The sequence below is a fragment of the Juglans microcarpa x Juglans regia genome, unplaced genomic scaffold, assembly GCF_004785595.1.
Source record: "Juglans microcarpa x Juglans regia isolate MS1-56 unplaced genomic scaffold, Jm3101_v1.0 JmScfU0001, whole genome shotgun sequence".
In the NCBI taxonomy this organism is placed as follows: domain Eukaryota; kingdom Viridiplantae; phylum Streptophyta; class Magnoliopsida; order Fagales; family Juglandaceae; genus Juglans; species Juglans microcarpa x Juglans regia.
Genome location: NW_024475745.1, coordinates 902,938 through 908,937, shown reverse-complemented (window position 1 = coordinate 908,937; position 6,000 = coordinate 902,938).

Genomic DNA, 6,000 nt, shown 5'->3' with positions numbered 1-6,000 from the left:
GGGTTCTTCCTACTAAGGTTTATCTTTGGTTAGCCAAGGAGTGAGGTTGAGCAAAAGGGGTAAAAGGGCTGGTTTAGGCTTCCATGATGGAACATAATTTCAGAATTTTACAAGGCATGGGCAGCTAGCAAGTTCTAGTATTTTCATGGCTCAAACATCCTTCACTTAACTAAAATCCTATCTATACTAGGGCTGTACAGAAAATTGTAAAACCGGCCGAGACCGACTCAGACCGACCGCCGGAGCTCGGAACCGGCCGAAACCGGTAGGGAACCGATCGGCCGTCGGTGATAAATCATCAAAACCGGCGTCGGCCGGTTCTGTTGCGGTTTGAACCAACCAAAAACCGAAAAACCGGCCGACGCCGTATATATATATATTTTTAAATATATTAATTTATTAAACGACGCCGTTTTACTTAAATAAGTGAAACGACGTCGTTTAATTCTTAAAGTTAGAAAAAAAAATTATACGGAACGGCGCCGTTCAGCCCTAGGGCATATTTTGTCCCTTCGCGGCTTCGCCCCCAACCCCCAGCTCACAGACTCACTCTCACAGCTCACTCTCTTTCCGCCTCCCTCTCTCTCTCTCTCTCTCTCTCTCTCTCTCTCTCTCTCAGCTAACGATTTCGCGGCTTCGCCGTTTCGGACCTTCGGTTTCAACGACTTCGAGTTCGAGCCGTGACGCCGCATCGCCACGACGCTATCCACGACTCCAGCCACTCACAGCTCACCGACGCCCACGTCGCCCAGCAGTCCACCGTCCAGCAGCGGCGAGACTTCCTCCGGCAAACTGACTCTCCATTGTTGTTTTTAGCATTTTAGGTATGATTTTCATATTTATTTATTTATAAGTATTTTTTATTTTTTTATTTAGAATCCGAGGATCAATTTTTGGATTAGGGTTTTTGTTTTCTGATTTGGTATTTCAATCTAGGGTTAGGGATTGTGTTTGCTTTGTTTGAGATGATTGAAATAGTGAATATCATTTTGATGAAGAATTTTGATTGATTTTCGCAGTGTGCATTGCCATTCACGGATTGGAATTTGGATGTAATTTTGTTGAAAAAAAATAATTTGTGATGTTTATTGAAAGTAAAATTTATGAATGTTTATGTTATAAATAATTTTTGATGTTTATTGAAAGTAAAATTTATGAATTTTATGTTATAAATAATTTGTGATGTTTATTGAAAGTAAAATAATTTGTGAGATTTATGAGTGATCTAAAATGTAGATTAGAATCTTAGATTTGTGATGTTTGCCACGTTGCAAACTAGCTGCTGTGTAATTAACAATTGGGGTGATTTTTTGTTCTTTCTTGTTTTTACATGTTAGATGGATTCTTCGTCAAGTCCAATTGATCTTGATTCGAACTCCCAAATACCAAAACTCTCGACTTCAAGTGCCCCTAATAGTAGTAATTGTCCACTTCCTAAGAAACGGAAGGGGAAGGATCCGTCAATTGTTTGGGATCATTTTACAAAAGTTGAGGGTTGTTCCGTAGATGATCCTAAGGCCAAGTGCAATTATTGTGGCAAGATATACGCTTGCCACTCGAAGAGGAACGGAACTTCAACTATGCAAAACCATCTACCTTCATGTCTCAAAAATCCTCATAAGCGTGGGCCTTTAGATAAATACCAAACAACATTGGCAGGTGAGGTATCCTCGGAGGGGTTTGGAGAGAGTGATAATTCTTTAAGAAATCTTGTAACTCATAAATATAGTGAGGAGGCTGTGAGGATGGCGCTTGCGGAGATGGTAATTCTCGATGAATTACCATTTAGAATTGTTGAAGGGCAAGGATTTAAGAAGATGGTTTGGTTGCTTGAACCTAGATTTAAAGTGCCATGTCGAGTGACGGTTGCAAGAGATTGTATGAAACTATTTGCATCTGAAAAAGCCAAACTTAAAAAGTTATTCAAAGATGGGGGAATGAGGATTTCATTAACTACCGATACGTGGACATCGGTACAAAATCTTAATTATATGTGTTTAACTGCCCATTTCATTGATAGTGATTGGAAATTACAGAAGAAAATTATAAATTTTTGTTTAATCCCTAATCATCGAGGGGATACCATTGGAAAATATGTTGAATCGTGCCTCCTTCATTGGGGCATTGATAAGATATTTACTGTTACTGTTGATAATGCTAGCTCAAATGATACTGCAATTGCATATTTGAGACATTTTTTGACGGAGAATATGTTGGAAGGGAAGTATATGCACATGAGATGTTGTGCTCATATTCTAAATCTTGTCGTGAATGAGGGTCTTAAGGAGTGTGATGATGCCATTACAATGGTTAGAAATGCTGTTAGATATGTGCGCTCCTCCCCTGCAAGATTAGACAAGTTTAAGAGATGTGCAGAAAAGGAAAAAATTGATTGTAAAAAAATGTTGTGCCTTCATGTACAAACCCGATGGAATTCAACTTACATGATGTTGGAGGCTGCTGAGAAATTTGAAAAGGCTTTTAGGAGAATGGAGAGTGAGGACTACAATTTTCTTTCTTACTTTAAGGATGGAAACATTGGGCCTCCTAGAGCTGACGAGTGGGAGACAGTGCGGGTTTTTGTAAAATTTTTGAAAATGTTTTATGATGCCACTTGTCGATTTTCTGGTTCTTTACATGTCACGACAAACACAAGTTTTTTGGAGATTTGTAGGCTCCAAAAAGAGTTGGTTAGACTGTGTGAGAGTCAGAATACTTGTTTGATGAGCATGGCCATAAGCATGAGAATGAAATTTGATAAGTATTGGGGTTCATTGGATAGACTGAATTTGTTGTTGTTGATTGCAGTTCTCCTTGATCCACGTAGTAAGTTGGGGCTTCTTACTTTTCACTTGAAAAAAATTTATGATCATAATTGGGTTGAAGATTTATTGTCGAGGGTGAGACAATTATTATCAGACATGTATGAGGAGTATAATGCTACGTTCGGTTCTTCCTCGAGTAGCAGAGAACATGTTTCCCCTCCATCATCTGCACCTCCAGATGATGTTGAAGACAATCTTGAGTCACAACTTTTTTATGAGTGGTTGCAAGCATCGACTGCCTCTGGATCTACATCTACCAAAACAGAGATTGATCGGTATTTATCAAATGGTTGTGAGGCATTCAGTCAATCTTTTGATTTGTTGAATTGGTGGAAAGTGAATGAGCCTAACTATCCTATACTTGCGAGAATTGCACGAGACGTGTTAGCCATGCCTGTTTCCACGGTTGCATCAGAGTCCGCATTTAGTACGGGAGGTCGGGTACTTGATCCTTTTCGGAGTTCCCTTGCTCCAAGAACTGTTGAGGCACTTATTTGTACTCAGAATTGGTTGCGACATCCGTCAACACCAATTGATATTCGAGACTCCATGGATAATGTTGAGAGCTTTGTAGTAGAATCTGGTAATGTGTTTTTAACTTTTTCTCATTCAATTCCATATTCATTTATTTTTATTATTTAATTTAATTTGTTTTCATTATCCTAATTTATTAATATTGATAATTTGATTATTTGGTGTTTTCTTATAGAGTTAGGAGCATCATACATCACAACTATTGATGATTGAAGAGTCGAAGACTGCAGACTGAAGAATGAAGATTTTTTTAGTTTTATTCAAAAACAATTGTTATTTGTTGCTTAAGACAATTTAATTTTGTTTGTAATGTGTATTAAACATCTAGTGGAGTTTTTTTTATTTATCTAGTAATTAATAATTTAGTATATAAGATAATAAGACTATAAAATATAAGTAGTATATATGTAGTAGTTACTAGTTAATAGTTATTAGTTACTAATAATATATGCATGGCATGATTAAAATTAAAAAGAAATTGATTTAATTAATTAATTTTAAAAATTTTGGAAAAAAAAAAGTCTTTGTAGTAGATGATTTTGAATAACAAAATGAGCTGAAAAAGAGGTTGAATTGGGTCTTAAAATGGCCCAAACAGTGCCAAAACCGGCCCAAACACAGTGGCCCAAACCGGCCCAAACCCGACAAACCGACCGTGAACCGGCCGGTAACCGAACCGGTCGGTTTTCATACCCTCATTCGGTCGGTTTCGGCCGGTTTTGAGGCTCTAACAAACCGACCGGTCGGTCTCGGTTTGGGCCCAAAACCGAACCGACCGGTCGGTTTTTCAGCCCTAATCTATACAATTAAACAATAAAAGAGTGGTAAAAACTCAAGAAAGCCTTATATATGTATACATATTCTGAAAACAGTCCCAATAAAGAGATACAACTCTTGGTAATTTACAAATTCCTAAAGTAAGCTTACTAAATTAATTTAAAAGTCTTGGTGGCTTACTTAGGCCATAAATCTTAGGGAAACATGCTTAAACTATAAACTTTAACTCCACTAATTTAACACATAAATACATGACTTTAACAAGGTTAAAACATGGCTTAAACTTGATAAAACACAAGGGTGGACTACAAGTTTGCTTTGTGCAACACACGGTAGGACACTAAAACAGAACCTAGACACACACACACGGCTTCTTGTCCACATACATATATCTATACATCAACATACCAATTAATCAACACTTGAGGATAACAAAGTTAACTTAAGAAATATACCATTTCAAATAATAGGAAACACACAGCAAAACACCCAAAACAGAGCAACCAACACACGTTTTCTTCAAATACATATATACACCACAACCGATTTGTCATCACTTGTGACTAACCCAGTTAAACAAGGAGTTACACCAAAACAGAACATGACCCATAGCAAAACAACCTCAAAACAGATTGCACACACACACGGTTGGAACCATAAAACAAAACACACACACACGGCTGGAACCAAAATTTGAAACTCCCAAATCACAAGACACAAATTGCTTAGCAAAATCTCAATCGCAACAAAAATATTACGGAAGGAACATCACCTGTTTTGATCCCCTTTTCAAGCCACGGAACATAGTAGATGAGCAAAAAAAAGGAATCCGAAAGACCCAAAGCTGATACATGGTAGAAAATTTCAAAAAGAAACCCTAGGTTAAACCCATAAATCCAAGGCTTTGACTAGAGATTAGAGCCATAAAATTCACTTACCAGGTCAATTTTCTTGAAGGTTTACGGCGGAATCTTAAGCTCACGAAATGAGAGAGATCGGCTTGAGGAGAAGAGAGGTATCACACGGCTAGGGAAACTGAGAGGCTCTCGTGTGAAGGGAGGGGACTTGAGGGAATTTTCTCTCTTTTGTGCCTTAGAACCGACGGGTGAATAGAGAAGAGAAAGGGAATTCACTTGTCTTACCTTGGAAGCCGTCGATGGGGTAAAGGAGAAGGAGAGGATTTGTTTATCTTGTCCCTTGGAACCAGCGTGTAGGAGAAGAAAGAAGAGTCTAGGCAGCTTGTAGAAGAAGCCGACTAGTGAAAAGAGAAAAATATCTGATTAGCTTCTTGAGGAAGCTTCGGCTAGAGAGTAGAAAAGTCAATATTTTCAACTCAACTTGTCCTATGAGTTGGACAGTGGAGATTAAAGAGTTTGGACCCTTTCTTGGGTAAATAAAATTAAAGGGATTGAAAAGAAAAATTGCAAGGTCATAAAATCACACTCTTGAATTATTTAGTAACCCACTTTAAAAAATAAAAGCACACCCATCTTAAAATAAAATAATAAACAATAAAATAATAGAAGTCTTTATCTCAAAATATTTAACTTAAAATATTAATAGATAACGTAAGGACTTACGTAGTAGGATTCGGATATTACAACACATTTCCTCAAATTTAATAAAGCGCTAAAATTTTCTAATAATCCTAACTAAACCAAAGGTGTAAGCTCTTTTGCCAACTCAAGCTCCAAAAATTTCCTTTTTCTCAAGTATCAATACCTCTACTTAGCGAGGGTCATGGCTACTAGGGTCAAGGCCTAAGATGTTTTTAAGTGGGGTGTTACAATTTGGTGTACAACAAGTCTATGAAGGAGCATGTACAAGACCTAAAAGTGACCCTGGAAGTACTTAAACAACACTG